Source organism: Protopterus annectens, chromosome 10.part0, assembly GCF_019279795.1.
Source record: "Protopterus annectens isolate FY-2018-M chromosome 10.part0, PAN1.0, whole genome shotgun sequence".
Taxonomy (NCBI): domain Eukaryota; kingdom Metazoa; phylum Chordata; order Ceratodontiformes; family Protopteridae; genus Protopterus; species Protopterus annectens.
This window is the reverse complement of record NC_056744.1, coordinates 1,686,907,786-1,686,927,129: the sequence shown is the minus strand read 5'-3', so window position 1 is coordinate 1,686,927,129 and position 19,344 is coordinate 1,686,907,786. Positions and strand designations below refer to the sequence as shown.

Sequence of the window (19,344 nt, the reverse complement as noted above, 5' to 3'; positions counted from 1 at the left end):
TTACTTGGGTTGGGCACCACACAAACATGCTAAGTGGCATTGTGAGGCGATTAACACACACAACTTAAGAATGAGTACGGAATTACGGAAGTGTTTTTTTAACTTTTCCTGTGGTGTCAGGTGTAAGTGTAGGGATGTAATACAGATGGTCATGGACTCTATTACACAGATTATAATTTATTTGTACTTTTGTGACAGTCTAGTTTATATCAAAGGGGTTCGCCCTGCACAAAAGGCAATTGCACGGCTTGAATAATCCAAAATCCAAAAAGTAAGCCAGCAAACTGTGAGTGAAATAATATTTATAGTGCTTCTGGATATACTTTTTATCAAGTTTGTGTTGGTTTTTGGTTCAATTTATTCAGTAATGCAATGAGAAGCCCTTGAATACTGGTTGCATAAATCAGAATTGTATCAGCCAGGATTCAATACCTTTTGGGCCTGACAGAGCATGTCTTAACCAATAATGTCTTTTTCTATCAGGACCCATGCTATTGGCAGATTAAACGGATGGCTATGGGGGCATCTTTTGCCCACATTTATGCTGACATGTTTATGGCATTTATTGAAGAACATCTTATCTGTGATGCAGGCCATAATTTGTACCTGACAGAGATTGACATAAGGAGGCGTTATTTGGATGATTGCTGGATGGCATGGAGGTCGGATGTGGAATATTTGTCTGAATTCATTGACTATTTAAATGAAAACAAATGGGGTTTACATTTCATGGTTAACTTTGACATGAACATCATCACTTTTCTTGATGTTTCCATTTCCAGAAAATCAGATCACACTCTTATGTACTGTTTTCTGGAAGTATCCCCAATATAACACCCTCTTCCATGCATCCAGCTTTCATCCATCCCATATAACAAAAAATATCCCCAAATCGCAATATATTAGAATAAGATGTATTTACTCCAGTGATTCCACCTTTCAGAAATACAGACAGGATCTGACTCACAGATTCAGGGACATGGGGTATCGGATGAGACATGTCCTACAGGTTAGTAATTGGGCCAAAACACTTAAGAGATAAGATATTTTGATATACAAACAATGGGAGCAGCATAGGTTGTCACCTATTAGGTTAGTGTCTACTTATGGTAGGAATTCTGATTTGTTAATAAACAGTGTACAAAGACACCGGAATATTCTACTGAGTGATCACAATCTAATGTCCTACCAGAAAGATGTTTTTCATTTCGTAAGGGCAGAAACCTAGCCTCACACTTTAACCATTACAAACACTCCCATTCCAGGATACCAACTTAAGAAGTACAAACTACAATAATGGGTGAGGTGCTCACAGGATGTTACCCATGTGGACATTGCACTCACTGCAATAAAGTTTTTAAGTCCAAACATTTTACAAGTAAGAACTTTGGCACAGTTTATGATATCAAGTTTTTTGCCAATTGCAGTAGTGAATGGTTGATATGTGGCTGTGGCTCCTTCTACATAGGACAAATTTCACGACCACTTAGACTGAGAATCTGTTAACACACCAGTGACATGAGGAATAAAAAAACAAGCAGTGCTCTATATAAACATTCCACAAAATTCATCTGCCAAGTTTAGTTTTATGGTTATAGACATTATTAAAGGGAATAAATCCAACAAAGCGGGGTGGCATTCCATTCTTGACACAAATCTGTCATCTGTATTTATGAATGATTCATGACTATGTCTAACATGCAGTTCTTCTGTGGCAAAGATGGAAAATCACCACTGTGAAAGAAAATGTTTTGTCCCTTCTGCACAGGTTTGAATCCCAAATTGTAAAAGTCAGCTTTAGCAGTGTATAAAGCCTCGCAAATATGTGTCAGGTCATGACATTCATGCCCCCAGTGCATGGCGGCAAAGTTAAATGACCTAACAATCGCAGCAGACACCCCTCAGACTAACATCGTGTCAGATTAGCCTTCCAGTTTTAAAAATTCCATTCCTCCCTGCTTGGCACTGTTGCTCTCCACTTAACATTGTGCAGACATTGGTGACATCATTGCTTGGATTTGTGCACTACGAGTAAACACAATAACAGGAATTAGTGGGAAATCATTGTGATGCCCGTGTACTGGCACAGCAATCAAGGAGCCTCAATCGTCACCACTAACACCAGTGAGGGGCGTCCACATTGGGAAGGATAACAAGTACACACACAGTAAAGTACAATTTCCTTTAAGAGCACACAGAGATCACAGTCAGTCTGGGGCTGGTTTCTCCCTTTCTCTCCAGATCCCCAGTAAGACTCCCCACTGCACAGCTATAAGGTCCAGATCTCAGCCTAATGGTCAAGCTAAAGCCTCCAGCACCCTATCTGTCCAACCAGTGCTTCGTGTCCATGCCCAAGTAGCTGACACACACACTTTGAGATATGAGTTTTATATACAAACACACAAGACACTCATTGGCAAGGCTGGCACTAGTTCTGCAGCTATCCCCCTTCTACCCAGACTATACAGTAGTACCACTTGCCACCAACCACTAATAACTAACGGACCTTATCAAAGGGTGTCCAATTATTACTGTGCAATATTATTATCTAAACAGTAAGTGTAACTGAGCAGCAAGATTTACTTGTTGTGGCTTTGTACAGTATCACTATATACATGTAATGTACTCTAGAGCTTACATTATCTCGACATAAAACAGCCACACTTGAAAGGTTTAAAATATTTAATAAAAAATAATAAAGAATACAAGACAGTGCTTTGTACTACACAGTGCTAGTCAAGACTTCGGAGATCACAGGAAAATGTTTAAAATAATACAGTAGAAGAGTTCTGACATCAATATACAAAACAGCTAGTCTAAACTTACTATTTTCTATCTATTTCTTAAGAGCAAACCCAGTTCTAAAATAAACGTACATACAGAGCACAGGCAGAGTGCTGTTGAGTTGTATGTTCTCAAGACAAATGTAAAATGCTCTGTCTCTCTCTCTCTCTCTCTCTCTGCGAAAGTCCTTTAAATTGATAATGCATCCTACTGACTCATTTTAGATAACATCATTCTTAACAATTCTCTGGTTCCCAGGCTGACAGAAATATTACAGTTCATAGTAAGCTTGCACCTGGTCAGGAAGCACAGGAATAAACAACATTATACATGTAAATTCTAGCAATTAACTTTGGTCTCAAAACAATAGGAATAATTCCTTCATCCAGACATCCTGGCTCTGGGTTTTGAGATCAAACAATTATACAATGCTTGACTTATCAGCTTTCCTCCAGCAAAGTGCAATGTGGTTACATTTTTGCAGTTCAATATCCAATACAGTCTTTTCACATTTAAGAGAACAAGTCTGTGGCTTATATTAATATTTACAAATGGCAGAATTATCTACAAAGTTCTATCTAGCTAGGCTGGCAGCCTTTCACAGTCATTATTTGCTATTACTTTGGGATTAGACATGTCTGGATTTAGAGAAGAAGGTGATCAATTTAGGGTGCAGAGGTAGGATGTTCAGGAATCCAAAATAGTTATTGTACTTCTGGTAAAGCACCACAGGCTTGTGCAGGGGGAGTAATCTGGTATCTTATAAATGTCTGAGGCTTGGAATAGTCTGGGCAAGGCTGTATCCAGTGTGACTGGGTGACTGGCATCCCACACACTGGTGAACAGTGTAGGCACCACCTCAACAATCTAAAAAGGTGCAAGAGGGATACACTCAACCAGTGGATGGATGACATTTAAGCTACAGAAATCCAACAATTGTGTAAGTATGCTATTAAAGGGGAAGCAAGTGGTATGTGTGCAGCACATGAGAAGTATTATTCCATCAGTCCATCCTCAACCCCTTTTCCCATTTTGCACATGGGGTCAGGGTGTCACTTCAGCAGTGACAATCATCTCAAGCCAAGGTTTATGCTGCAGGTGGCTAGCCCTGCCATGGTAGTTCATTTGTACCAGACACGTACACAGACACACACACACACACACACACACACACACACACACACACACACACACACAGTTTAGAGTGCCTAATTCACATATTGCATGTCTTTTAAATATGGGAGGAATCCAGAGCAGCCAGAGGGAGCCCACATGACCACAGGGAGGACATGCAGATGCCGGCTAGAAGGCATACCAGCCAAGAATCGAACAGGAAAGCTTTTTGCTGTGAGGCAACAACACTAACCGCTGCACCATCATTGTAGCTTTAAAAGTTAAAGAGAAATGTTTTTGGTTTCTATGTAGTAGTAACAAAGTAAGCATGCATATCCTAACTGTAAAAGCAAGTATACATGCATAAGTCTGTAGCACAAACCAACTTTGGAGTCAAGTGTAAGACTGTAGTCAGAGGTTGTGGGTTAAATACTACAAGTAACAACTATACAATACTGCAATTATTTAATAATATTACATAAATTAAAGTCTAACAGCAGAAACAAAGCAAAGCTTGTCCACCACAGAGAGGTTTAAAACTATTTAATACTAAAAATCAGTAAGTATAAGCAAAATAAAAATGTAGTAAAACATGATGTCCTCTTAAAGTAACTGGATGAGCACTCCTCCAGTTTTTTAGTATTAAATAGTTTTAAACCTCTCCATGGTGGAGAAGCTTTGGTTTGTTTCTACTGTTAAGTTTTAGATTGGCAAGCTGCCTTTAACTGTTTATGGTGCGTTTTTTTACCTGGATTTAAATTAAAATCTATACAAGTGGCATAAAAACCCTGCTGTTAACTGTAATCTGTATAAATAGACTAAGTAAATCTGCAATATGCACATTGCAAGAATTAATTTGAGCAATCTATACTTATAGTTTGTAGTTGTTAGGAAGTATATTTAAATGTAATACTTCAGATAAAAATAGTTGTATTGTTGTGATAATGCATTGTATGTCACATATCTTCTTCTTTCGGCTTTTCCTGGTTAGGGTTACTAATTTTATCTTTTTTTTCCTCTCAACACAATCCTTATCAAAATGTCTCCATGTTATCCATCTATAACAGATAACTAAATGCTTCACAACACAGCAAGGTAGGCGAACCCCAGTGGATCAGCCTGTCCCCGCTTCACTGGCTCCAACACTGACAGCCAGCACATCTGTGACCCAACCTGGCAGTCCTGCCTCTAATGCGCCTGCACTACCTGTGCCCTCAGGCACTACTCTGGCAGCTGGTGCTCTGGTACCCTCCGGGAGTACTGGTGGAGGTGAAGATTTCATCACTTGCCAGGAGATGCCAGGGTTGGTCTGTAGGGTCATGCACGGCACCATTGGTGTACACCTGCACCGGATGGAGAAGCTGCTCTCCCTCATGGTCTGTAGGAGGAGGCAATGTCAAGCACTCCAGCAGACAGCAGAGTAAAGGGACAGTGATGACAGTCCTGCAGATGACTAGATTCTTACTTTCTCTATGTTTGGGCATGAGCTTGCATTGTCTCCTTCCTCACCATAGCCATGGTGTCCCCCAAGCTTTTGTGTCCTCACTCCAATCATGGTGTCCCCATCTTTTGTGCCCCTCACCATCCCTGTGTTTTCTATTATTTGTCCTATTTTCATTTGCGTCTTCTCCTACCCAACTTAGTTGACCCAGAAATACCAACTTCCTTTACCCAGCATTCCTCTCTTACTGAAGTAAAGAAAAAAAATGGGCCCTTGTGCTATAAAAAAAAAAAAAAAAGAACAAATCGTCCCATACATGGCTCTCTGTTCCGCACATATGTCTTCATTGAAGTACTTGGTTTGGTCTACCAGCTAATATTCTGTATGTATTTTAATTTTAATTTTATACTGAAAGAATGGATAGCTATGGGTTTTTTTTTTTACCTCTGTCCTGCAAATTCTTATATTGCTTTCCCTTTCTTCTTCCCCCTGCTTGCCCCCCATTTCGCCACTTTTTCTGTCTACCCTATTTTTAGCACCAATAATTTGGTCAAAAAATAGTCACACTCAACATACAACTGTCAAAAAAAATGGAGCCCTTTAGTTTTTGGCCTGTATGTGCTTCGTTTTGGCATCACTCACCAACACTGACTCTTTCTTTGTGAGGTTACCTCTTGGCAATGCTGCTTAAATGCACTGTACTACATCAACACACAGTAACACACTGTGAATGAAGTGTAAAGTATAATTTCATTGCATTATCACAACTTTTTTTAAAAAAAGTATTGCATACACCTGGATTTGATCCCTATATCATTTGGGCTCAGAAAGAATGTGTCAATGCTTTTATTCCTGATGCCACAAAATCACCTGAGCAGCAGGTATGTTTCATGCTCTCAATACTGAGAATCTTTAGAAATATAGCACTGAGGCTTGTGTTTGCACACTGCTTAACTACATGCAAACAAGGAAAGTGGTATCTTGCATGTGTAAACACTTTGCCAACCATCATGCAAACCTGCTGCTCAGCGGTATGCTATGCAAAGCGTATGTAGCATGTATTACTTTTGTTTATTGTCCATTTAGTGTTCATGACATGAAACTACATGCACAAACAGAAAAAAATGAACACCCTGTCTAACAAAATGCTACATGTATACAATGCAGCCATGTGTTACCTCCCCCCATACAATACAACACTGGTCTCATTGCTGAATCCAGGGCTGTGTTACAAGTTTCTGTGCTGCCCATACCTTACTTGAATGGAAGGAAGTTTTTCTGTTCACCTGTGAGAGAGGGTAGCTTTCAGCAGCCTATCTGTCCCTGGAGGAGTGGTTTCAGCCCAGGAGTTAGTAGTTTATTGGCCATTTTGGGCTAATTTCTATCTCTTTCACTTCCCTTCTAAAAAAACAGCATTTGTGCAGTTTTTGCGCTTGTATTCCGCTCAGCAAGTGCCTTCCAGGTGTTCTGCAGACTCTACAGCTGCAGAGAGACAAAAGAGTGACTTTGGAGTGATTAAGTATCATGTTTCTGCTTTTCTTGCTGTCTTAACTAATTTCATCTAAAACGCCTTTTTTTTTTTAGCAAAGCTGTGATTTAAAAAGTTTGTTATTGCTACATATTGTACGTATTTGCTGCCTGCACTTGAATTAAGTCATTTGTGTGTTTAAATAATCTGTTTAACTGTTGTAGGCTACATGCTAAAGTGTGGTAGCCTTTTCTGTGTATTTAAAGTGTTGTTTTGATTGTATCTACTCTATCTTCTGAAAAAAAACAAATAAAATAAAATACTTGTTACCCGCCTTTCTGACCTAGTATAGTCCAGTTTTCAGGTTATTGCTGAATCCAGGGCTGAGTTACAAGTTTCTGTGTTGCCCATACCTTACTTGGATAGAAGGAAGTTTCTCTGTTCACCCTTGAGAGAGGGGAGCTTTGAGCAGCCTATCTGTCCGTGGAGGAGTGGTTTCAGCCCAGAAGTTAGTAGTTTATTAGCCATTTTTGGCTAATTTCTCTCTCTTTCACTTCCCTGCTATAAAAACTGCATTTGTGCGGTTTTGTGCACCGGGTAGCACTGTTTAGCTAGAGTTAAACTATTCTCGGCGCCACAAAGTCTACTCTTAAATTTTTCCCTTGGAACTAGACAAACCTTCGACTTTAGCACTCAAGCCATTCATTTCACAGTCAAGCACTTGCTTAAAACTCATAGCAAGCACTAATTTACCCTAGCACTAGACCCCCCTATACTGTCCAGAAAGACGAGGCTCTCTACTCAGCCCCACCAGCCAATCAGAAAAACAGCTTACTCTACCTATTCAGGCATGTCCAAAGGACAGTTTCCGGTGTACGCTCCAGTCCAGCTGATGAATCTGTGCATTTTGAGGCAATGTTACAACTGCCTCATGCGCACAGACAACCCTCTCCTCCTACCACCAAACACTAATATATGCAAGTGATGCAATTATACAGCCAAACTGGAGGCAAAGCTCTCTCAACCCAAGACTGGAACTGACTGTCAAGAGAAGGGTAGTAATTGCAACACACTACCAGTCTCACATAGACCTAATAAACCAACACTGCCAAATAACACACATGAATACTTGAAAACATATGCGGGGACTCTAAATAAAAATCTGCAAAAGCAACAGAGACCTCCAAAGCAGACATCCAAGCAGCCTCCACACCCCATCACCAACCATGAAACATACTTCACATAATCAGTGTGCCAAATAAGCATAGCCCTTAACGCAACATAATATACCCAACACTCTAGTAATTGGCGACTCTATAGTCAGGCACACGGATGTCCCACCAACTAGGCTGGACAAGGAGAAGGTTACAGTTAGCTGCCTGTTGGGTGCCAGGATTCGCCACATAACACAAGCACTCAGGTCACTCCAGAACAAGTACAAATACAATTCTGTCATTGTGCATGTTGGTGTGAATGACCAGAGATGTACCTCCCTGGACTGCATGAAGAGAGACATGGAAGAGCTCTCTGACCATGTAGCCCAGGCCGGTCTGACCCTGAGTAGCATCCTGCCCTCACCAAGAATGATGCCACAGTATAGAGAAAAAATTATCAATTTCAACAATTGACTAAGTTTCTGGTGTCATTCAAAGGGGATACAGTATCTGTCTGCCTGGGATGACATGACATTGCTTCGCAAGAGATGGCTTGCACCTGTCACCCTTAGGCTTTCGAATACTGGCCAAGGCTCTTGCCACCCCCATAGTGCCTTCTTTAGGCAAGGCTCAAATGACAAACCCACCACCATAAATAGCACAAGTAACCAAAAAGTGAGGGTAATACTACTCGACGCCAGAAGTCTAAACCTCAAAATGCACGCACTCGAGGCACTCCTCAGTATGGAGAACATTGACATCTGTGCAGTAACAGAAACCTGGTTTAAGGCTTCTGAGAGCACACCAGCACTACTAGGCTATAACTTTTACCATACCTTTCGGCCACAGAACCAGGACCGAAACACAAAAGGTGGAGGTGTATCCATATTCATCAAGGATACCCACACCTACAGGTTAGTGGCACAGCACAATGCATCAGAGATCTTCCATGTGCAGCTAACAACAGGCAAAACTGCAATCTAAATTGTAGCTTGCTACAGATCACCCACCATGGCCCAGGACCCCCATTCCGCATTTCTGGAGACACTGGGAAATATGAAGGTCCTACCAAACACCCTAATACTGGGTGGTTTCAATTACCCAAACATAAACAAGGAGAACTACTCGAGTACTAACTCCCTTGCCCAACGCTTCCTAGAATTTATAAACTCGAACGCCCTGGATCAATTGGTCAACATCACCACCAGAGGGTACAACATATGGGACCTGGTCATCACCAGCATGGGTGAACGGTGTTCCACACCGGAGGTCACCCCCTTGCTGGTTAGATCAGAACATAGACTAATCAGTCTGGATAGCCACATTCCGCCCCCACCCCCAGTCAAGGAAACCACCATGAAAAACTTTTCAAAAGCAAACTTCACATTACTTAAGACTGAGGTGGAAAGGTTCACAGCCCCCATGCTAAAGGACAATGCTGTCCAAGCTGCTGAAACCTTTACAAAGGCACTGTATGAGCATCTGCAGGAATGCATGTATCGTTCTATCCCAAGTAAAACCAAGACTCACTCCTCCAAGAAAAAGAAACCAGCCTGGTGGACCCCTGCTATAAGCAAGCTATACAACAGAAGGAGGAAACTAGTGCAGAAAAGACTAAAATTCCAAGAAGGAAAGACATCCCTGATCAGTAACAGGAAGAAACTATGATCCCTCATTAAATCATCCAAGGCTAGTTTCGAAAGAAAAATTGCCAATGACTCCAAGGATAACCACAAAGCGTTCTTTAGCTATGTCAAGAACCTAAGTGGAAACTCTCAGATCTGCTCTGAGTTAGTGCAGAATGGCACAAAATACACTGAAATGACTGATATTGCCAACATTCTGGCAGACAGGTTTAGTGCAAACTTCACCCCCGTCTCACTCCCTAAAGGGCCCATAACCATACCAGAAGAATGTAGGGCCCCATCAATCACCAACACACAGGTTAAAATAGCCCTATCCAAAGCCAAAAACACAGCTTCAGTGGGACCGGACAGTGTCCCAGGCTGTGTCTTACAAGAGCTCCAAAGTGAACCAACCCCTCACCTAAACACACTGTTCAAACTCAGCCTCTCTACAGGCTACATACCCACAGAGTGGCGCACAGCAGCAGTTATCCTGCTCCACAAAGGTGGAGCCACAACAGTCCCCGGGAACTATCACCCTATAAGCCTGACTAGCTTGGTCTGCAAAGCTATGGAACGCATCATCATGGAACTCATTAACAGAGACACTGGGAACCTCCAAACCTTGGACCCCACACAGTTTGGCTTTGTTAAGGGCAGATTATGCCTTCTAAACCTGGTGGACTTCTTTGAGATGGTTACCAAGGCATTAGATGAGGGAAAGGAGGTCCACACAGCCTACCTAGACCTCGCAAAGGCTTTCAACACCATTCCCCATTCTAGTATTATAGACAAGCTCAACAGCTTGAACATGAACCCCTACATCACGAGATGCGTTGCCAACTGGCTCATGGATAGAATCCACATGGTGAGAGTTGTAGGATTTACATCCGACTCTAAACCGGTTACAAGTGGCGTCCCCCAGGACTCAGTCCTAGGACCCCTCCTGTTCGGTATATACTTCTCAGAGGTACAGGCAAGCATAGGACTATGGCTGACCAAGTTTGCAGATGACTGCAAACTAGGGGCCATAATTGATTCTCCGGCTGATACAGACACCATCCAGATGGGTCTCACTGAGACGGATACCTGGTGTCAAAATCATGGCCTCAAGCTAAATGCCAGAAAGTGCACAGTCATCCCCTTTGGAAAAAAAACAAATTACCCGTGAACTACCACATAGATGGTAGTCCCCTAAATACAGAACATGTAATAAGGGATCTGGGAACCCAAGTAGATAGTAATCTCTGCTTTGATAATCAAATTGCCAAGGTGGTTAGAAAATCCTATGTGGCCTACCTAATCACAAAAGGGTTTGCCTCTAGAACAAAAGAGGTTATTGTGCCTCTCTACTCATCACTCAGACCCATCATAGAATACAATGCCCCATTTGGGATGTACCTTACAGGACACCTGCAGCAGCTGGAAAGACCACAAAAGTACCTCACCAAGAGGATTACTGGCCTCAAACAGATGCCCTATGCAGCCCGACTCAAGAAACTCCAGCTGTACTTTGTTGCATACCGCTTACTCAGAGGTGATCTCTGCCTGACATACAAGGCCATGTCCAACCCAGAATTAATGGACATGCTCCACCTAAAAAAAGACTCCCCATGCTTTGGAACAGGATTCCAATATACATCAGGCAGAGCCCCTCACTAACACTCTCTTCAAGAGAAACCTTGACGGGTGGATGGGAAACAGAAAATTTACCCCGTGGATCACTGCAGTGGCTCTGCTGGACAGTGGCGCAGGAAACTAATGGCTTTGCTGGACAGAGGCACAGGGAACTAATTTAAGGAGGTGGCAAAAGCCAACACATTCTGGCTAGGCTTATAAATGCCTTTGGGCAGATAGCCTAGTACTTGCCTATGAACCTATACTTGTACATAAATTACTACAAGTGTCGTGTTATATACCACACATGTCTTTAAAATGAAAATACACATTGAGTTTCTGATACTTGTAGTAATGTAGGCACCTGTTTGCGTATAGTTTGTAAAGCTGTCCCTGAAAGTATACCTGCACATTGGAACATAACCAGCAATTACTACACATTGTACACTCATCAGTCTGGTAACATGCAGAACTTAAAATATCTTGACAGTTGAACATGGTTAGCTGTCCGTTTCATGCAAGCCTCCCAACATTTTCTCTCCAGCCTGCAGTGCTGATGTCATACACTATAAGTTGTCCTGCAGCTTTGTAAAAGTCAGACTTCTGCCATAGTGCTGAATTCTGTAGTCTGTATAATTAGGTAGGGGTTCTGTTCTCACTGCAGTCGACTGTGATGTGTGTCTGTGCTCTTGCTTGACATTATAGAGAACATTTTACACCAGCATGTGGTTCACTGCTTTTACCATTTTCTCCCTACCAGACACTGCTGATGTCCTCACCTATAAAGTGCTGTCTGACACTCTCCAAGTCAGACACAAGCTGTTGTGCTTGCTTTAAATACAGAGTTTTGTAGTCAGTGTACTTAAGTAGGGGTTCTGTCCTCACTGCAGCCAACTGGGATGTCTGTGTGTTTGTGCACTCACTTGACATTAGAGAGAGAATATTTTACACCAGCATGTGGGACACTGCTATTAAAATCTTTCTGTCATCAGACTCTGCTGATGTCACCAGCTATAGCTAATTTGTGTATGTGCAGTATTCCCATCAGAGCAGGGTCAGAGACCAGCTTGTAGGCCAGGCACAAGTCACCTCATCCTATATGATACAGATTACAGTGACAGGGCTTTCAGTCTAACCACATACATCATGGCATGGTTTGTAGGCCCTGTATTTTCTTGGTGAGAAACCCCTGTGGTCTCTCCAGCTGCTGTAGGTGTCTGGTGAGGTATGTGCAAAAGGAAGCATTATACTGTATTAGTGTTCTGATGAGGTTCGAGTACAGTGTAGTTATGTCATCCTCAGATCTGGATACGATGGTCTGACATATGGGGTGCATGGCATAGCCTTTCCATACCACTGTGGACACTTGATAGTCAAAGTTCAAATTGATATCTATGTGTGTTCTATGGTCTTGCACCACTGGGTTTTAGCATAGTTGCATGTTGTCAATGTTGCAATTAGAATGGAATTCCACTTTGCAGAAGGCCAAAATAATGACAAATATTGCATTTATTTGTAGACTGTGTGGCTTTGGCATCAGTCATTTGTCTTTTAGCCCCTCCTGTAGTATGTTAACATTATACAATGGCAAAAAACAGCAATCTAGGACCACCACAGCTTCAGATAAAAGAACTTTAATAAAAAGTAGAACTTTAATAAAAGGTTAGCGCTTTCATGCCAATAACTTGGCACTTCATCAGACAAAATACAAAGAAAAAAAGAGAACTCTTTATAATATAAGCAATTAATCAATGTAACAATTTACGCTCTTGCACTAAAGGCTTTAAAGGCACATAGGCATAAAGTCCAGGGCTTCTCTATGCCTGTAATTTCATAATCCATTTACTTTCAGCCTTTTCAATAAAACTATTCAAATCACCACCCCTCTTCTTAACATAAAACCTCTGTAATACTAAAAAACTAAAAGAATGGTCTTTAAAAACTTGAACATGCTTGTACAAAGCACTACTATCTTTATTTCTTATATAACCAATATGTTCTAAAATGCGTTCCTTTAAAGTCCTAATAGTTTTGTCTGCATAAAAACAACAGCACTTCATGCAGGAAGCAAGATATATAAGGTGTTTACTAGTGCAATCCGCATAAAACCTAGGGTTAAAAACAAAACTTTTAGATGGATGTGTAAATGTTTTAGTATCAGAAATATATTGACATGCAATACAATTCCTGCACATAAAAGTACCCAATCTGTCAGAAAGAGATCTTATGCCACCACTTTTACCATAATAATGTTGCCTCTTAAGGGACATACCTTTCTTGAGACAAAAATGTGGTTTGACAACTACAACCTCATAGACAGAACTATCTGAGGTGAGTATAGGCCAATTCCTATGTATCACCTCACAAATGTCCCCAGTGTTACTGGGAAAGTGATCACAGATCTAAAATAATTCCTGTTGGATATTGTAGTCTTAACACCATGATTGTCATTTTTAGAAAAAAACGGTCTTGCTAAACCAGACCTAGCTTCTCTCACATTATCCAAACATGAATTAACCTCTCTAGCAGAATAAAACTGTGCATGTAATTCATGTTGCAATGTGCCTAAAGCAGTATCTAAAGCCTTGTTGCTAGTATGTAATCTAGAAGCCCTAAAGGATTGATTCCTAGCTATGTTCTTGAAAACATTTTCATTTTGAGAAGTTCTAGCATTATCCACAAAAGTGGTCCTGTCCATCTGACTCCATTTTAATGTTCTGTACAAAGCAATGTAAGGATTTATTGTTAACTCACAGACCTAAACTGCTTTGCATACTTTTTCTTCTCTTTACTTGTACTATTAATATTTTCTACTCACTGTCTTACATAGTGTATACCTACAAAACTAAGCTTCACGTTTACATGTAGTCCCTTGTCTCTATTATATAAAGCTGTGTGTTATTTTTTTCATTCCTTACTTGTTTTAAGTGTATGTTTACTTTTTGTTTTCAGGATAGATTTGTGTACATTGTTTTTTTTTTTTTCCACATGATGTGCCATAGATGTATGTACCTGTATTGCACTTCACGGTTTTATTTAATGCATTTTCATTTCCAACAATTAGCTAAAATGGAACTTTAACAAATTAGAAAAAAAATGATTGTATGTGGGCATGCTTTTCTAGTCCAGCTGACCTTGATAATCCCCAACTTACTGTCACACTGAAATGAATGTGTCTCTGTAGCTGATGGTTTATTTCCATTTTATTATGCTGGGCCTTGGATGGTTCCCTAGTATCTGTGTGTATATCTAGCTGTCTGTATATGTAAGAATGGACAAAGCACCAAAACACTTATTTGCAGTGTCAGCAAGATGGCACATTGTTATTATTATTATTATTATTAATAATAATAAAACATGGATGGTATAAGAGAAATAAGACCCTAAGTATTCCTCCCTAGGAATTAAGTATCTGTCCCCCATGGGTGAAAAGTTCAGTGTTCTTTTAGCATTTTTCTGTCTAGGTAATGTGATCCCTTTTACTTGTATGTTCTTCCATACATCAAGGTTTTCTCATATGCAGGAAAAAAAAAACATTGTCCCATTTTTCTTTCACATAATCAGGAGGAGAAGGATAAACTGTATGAATTTTCTCAGAGTTTTTCTTTTTAAGTAGTTGCATGAAGTTATGCTCTCTGAAACTGGTGTGCAAACATGGGACCTAACCATGTGGGGACTTTATCTTGTTTAAAAAAAAAAAAATTTTCAGAAAGCCACATTAACCCCTTACTTGCAGGTATGTATCCCTGATTTCATTCCCCTCTTTTTCCCATCAGTAGTGGAAAAGCATTGTACATGAATATAGCTGTTTGATTTGTAAGGTGACACTTTTCTACACTAGTTTTAATATATTCTTTAATCTTTTAATCTCTTGAGTTTTATATTCAAGGTGATAATAATTAAAACAATGTACCAGTAAAAGCTGTAAAGCAGGCTAGATTACAAAATGTATATAAGCAGAGTTAGAAGCATATGTTTCACTCTGTCACCTAAACTCCATTCTGATTCCTGATCAGAAGACTATTTCTCTGGGCACTACAGAACATGAATCCTTGCAGGGCCCTTCTCCCACCCTAGAAAATGGAGGCTGTAACTTTCTTCAAAAATGTGACAGCCTTAATAAAGTAGACTGCTAGACAAACTCTTGAGCTTCTAGGTCATATGTGGCTCCTCTAGCCAGATTTCACACGAAGGAATTACAATGGCTTCTAAGGAAATGTTGAGGTCAGTAGTTGCAACTCTTATAAACTCTGGTGGTGTTTTTTTGAATAGGGAATTAGTTTGGTGGGTGAACCAGATGAAAAAAAAAAAAAAGGTTGCCCTTTAAATGACCAGGTCACAACCAGACCCGAACCATGGATAAATCAGACAAGGCCTGGGGTATTCTCTCATAAAACGGTGACCACACACAAATATCCACTGTGATGTTAAGGGGTTATGCAGTGCTACTTTCTCTGGATCTGCCTCTTAGGTGTGTCAGTTTATGAGGTACGTTACTCATTTCCATCCTCAAAACTCCTTTTGCATCAAGGACATGGCAGCTTCATGTGTTGCTGAATGTAATGTATCAGTATAAACTTATATTAGTAAGTGATGCTCTGTAATCTGCATACATTAAAGACATTGTTGCACTTCATTGTCTCCAGTTGTTGCACTCAATTTTAATGTGCTCTGCTCTTCTGTTCTTATTTGATCATGTGTCACACATTTTGCCAGTTTATCTATTTTCTGAACTTTGGGAACCAGTGCTAATCCGAAAGGTCCAGTTTCTGACTCCCAGCAGAGTGCAGAATGTTGCATTTAAATGTCATAGTATAAATAGATTTGCATGAAAAGATTAAACAATGTTATGGGAGTCACCGTTACACTACAGCTACAGTATGACTTTAATAAATATTAGGAAAAGTGGAGAGTTATGCCTGTAGGTAAGATGGGATGGTATGTTATAATTCAAAACTATTGATTTTTGCAAATTATTTTGTTCTGTACTGTTTTTGTACCTTTTAAAACTCTCCATAGAAGACTAACTTCTCATAAATTGTCTGAATTGTTTTTGCTCTTTTTCTTATGCTAATAGCAGCAGAAAATGTTAACTTTAAAAATGGAAAAAACTGTGTGTGCTTTTAGTAAAATGAAACGCATGTATTTCATCATTGTGATACAGAACTAATAATCTGTTTGTAGGTAATGGGAGCAGAGACCGGAGCATTTGTCAGAGTCAGCAGCCATCACTTGGAGCATCTCTATTATGTTATCCTACAGAGAACCTGCAGCACTCGGTTCAAACTCGGAAGGGCTCTGACAGGCATCCTGTTCTACCTGTAGCACAGCATAATCCGGGATATACCTGCAACATGAACTCTGAATGTGAGCAAAGTCCATTAGTTTGCTGGTCAGCTCACAAAGAAAATAAACAATATAAATGTCCTGAATGCAGTAAATGTTTCAAACACAAAAGCCATCTAGTAATACATGAAAGGATTCACACTGGGATGAAACCATATAAATGTGTTCAATGCAGTAAGGGATTCACAACAGCTGGTAACCTTAGAAGTCATCTGTCAGTTCACAGTGAGGAGAAACCATATAAATGTCCTGAATGCAATAAAAGGGGTTCACAACAGCTGGAAACCTTAGAACTCATCTGTCAGTTCACAGTGGGGAGAAACCATATAAATGTCCTGAATGCAGTAAGTGTTTCAGACAAAGGGGGGATCTAGTAATACATGAAAGGATTCACACGGGCAAGGGAGAGAAACCATATAAATGTGTTGAATGCAGTAAGGGATTCACAACAGCTGGTAGCCTTAGAACTCATCTGTCAGTTCACAGTGGGGAGAAACCATATAAATGTTCTGAATGCAGTAAGGGATTCACAACAGCTGGTAGCCTTAGAACTCATCTGTCAGTTCACAGTGGGGAGAAACCATATAAATGTCCTGAATGCAGTAAGTGTTTCAGACTAAGGAGGGATCTAGTAATGCATGAAATGATTCACATGCGCAAGGGGGAGAAACCATATAAATGTGTTGAATGCAATAAGGGATTCACAGCAGCTGGTAGCCTTAGAACTCATCTGTCAATTCACAGTGGGGAAAAACCATATAAATGTCCTGAATGCAGTAAGTGTTTCAGACTAAGGATGAATCTAGTACTACATGAAAGGATTCACATGGGCAAGGAGGAGAAACCATATAAATGTGTTGAATGCAATAAGGGATTCCCAACAGCTGGTAGCCTTAGAACTCATCTGTTAGTTCACAGTGGGGAGAAACCATATAAATGTGCTGAATGCAGTAAGGGATTCACAACAGCTGGTAACCTTAGAACTCATCTGTCAGTTCACAGTGGGGAGAAACCATATAAATGTCCTGAATGCAGTAAGTGTTTCAGACTAAGGAGGGATCTAGTAATACATGAAAGGATTCACATGGGCAAGGGGGAGAAACCATATAAATGTGTTGAATGCAGTAAGGAATTCACAACAGCTGGTAGCCTTAGAACTCATCTGTCAGTTCACAGTGGGGAGAAACCATATAAATGTCCTGAATGTAGCAAGTGTTTTAGACTAAGGGGGGGTCTAGTAAACCATGAAAGGACTCACATGTCAGTTCACAGTGGGGAGAAACCATATAAATGTCCTGAATGCAATAAGGGGTTCACAACAACTGGAAACCTTAGAAATCATCTGTCAGTTCACAGTGGAGAGAAACCATATAAATGTCCTGAATGCAGTAAGTGTTTCAGACAAAGGGGGGATCTAGTAATACATGAAAGGACTCACATGCTGGAGAAACCATATAAATGTCCTGAATGCAGTAAGGGATTCACAACAGCTGGAAACCTTAGAAATCATCTGTCAGTTCACAGTGGGGAGAAACCATATAAATGTCCTGAATGCAGTAAGTGTTTCAGACAAAGTAGTACTCTAGTAAAACATGAAAGGACTCACACAGATGAAAAGTCAGCAAGCAAAGGAGAGTAGTAATGCTGAAAATGAATTCATCCTCAAGACTTGGTGAGTACCTTCACAAAATAGACCCTGTTTTTCACAAAATCTCACCAACGTGACACTGATATATAGACTGTATTTAAATAGCATATATCATGGACAGAAGCAAGTAAAAAAAAAGTGGGGTGCACAAGTCCCAGGAAAAAAATGTGCCCAATCCTGGTAGGCACACTGGTGCCAGGATGGGAAAAAATGACAGTGTAGAATCCTCAAAATCAGGAAATATTCCTACGGTGGGGTTAGGTCAGGCCCAAGATGGCCCCCTGTTGTAAAAAGAAGTAGCAGTCCACAAAAACTGATAGGCCAAAAAAAAGGCATACAGATGAGAGAGTGGACTATTGAGGATAAGAAAGAAAGAATGTATTGTTACTATTATGCAAAAAGCCCAGAATTACCAGACAGAGGATATACAAAGAGATTGAGATAAATTAGAAGAAAGAAAAATACTTTCACAGCAAAAATGGTCAGAAGCTTCAAATAAAAATGTGCGTTCATTAATACAACAGATTTTTGAAAAACAATATATAGATCAAGAAACTTTGATCTGTCTGGAAAAAGAAGCATCTGAGGAAGTGCAAAAATGTAAGCAACAAAACCTAGACATTTTTGAAATGTATAACAAAGAAATATGGACATGGGAAGGAAAGAAAGAGAGATTTGATATGGTGCAGTATTTATGTAAAGGAGAAAGCCAAGTTAACTAATATAGAGAAAGCAGTTGCAAGGTTATTGAAGAGAAATACAGGCAAAGGCATCCAGATGTGGACAATTTCACAATAAGAAAATTAATATCACAAAAATGGAATGTGGAAAAGAAGATTAGTAAAGCAGAAATTAAGGAAATAGAAGTTGAATTTATGGAGTGTCTGTGGAATGAAGGATTTACTATAGAAAGTCTAACACAGACTGTATCACAGCATGATGGAGTGAGTCCCCAAAGTAAGGAGAAGCAGGAAGATCAGGAGACATCTGAAGAAGGAATATGGACATGGGGAAGAACAAGAGATTTAATATGGTGTAATATTTATGTCAAGGAGAAAGCAAAATTAACCAATACAAAAATAGCAGCACCAAAGATATTTGAAGAGAAATACAGGCAAAAGAATCTGGATATGGGAAATCTTACAATA

At 40.1% G+C, this 19,344-nt stretch overlaps 1 pseudogene; it reads left to right on the top strand.

Annotated features, from left to right (window-relative positions):
• The window catches only part of LOC122814424, a 652,984-nt pseudogene extending 634,725 nt beyond the window's left edge, over positions 1 to 18,259 (top strand).
• Positions 18,260 to 19,344: the final 1,085 nt, after the last annotated feature.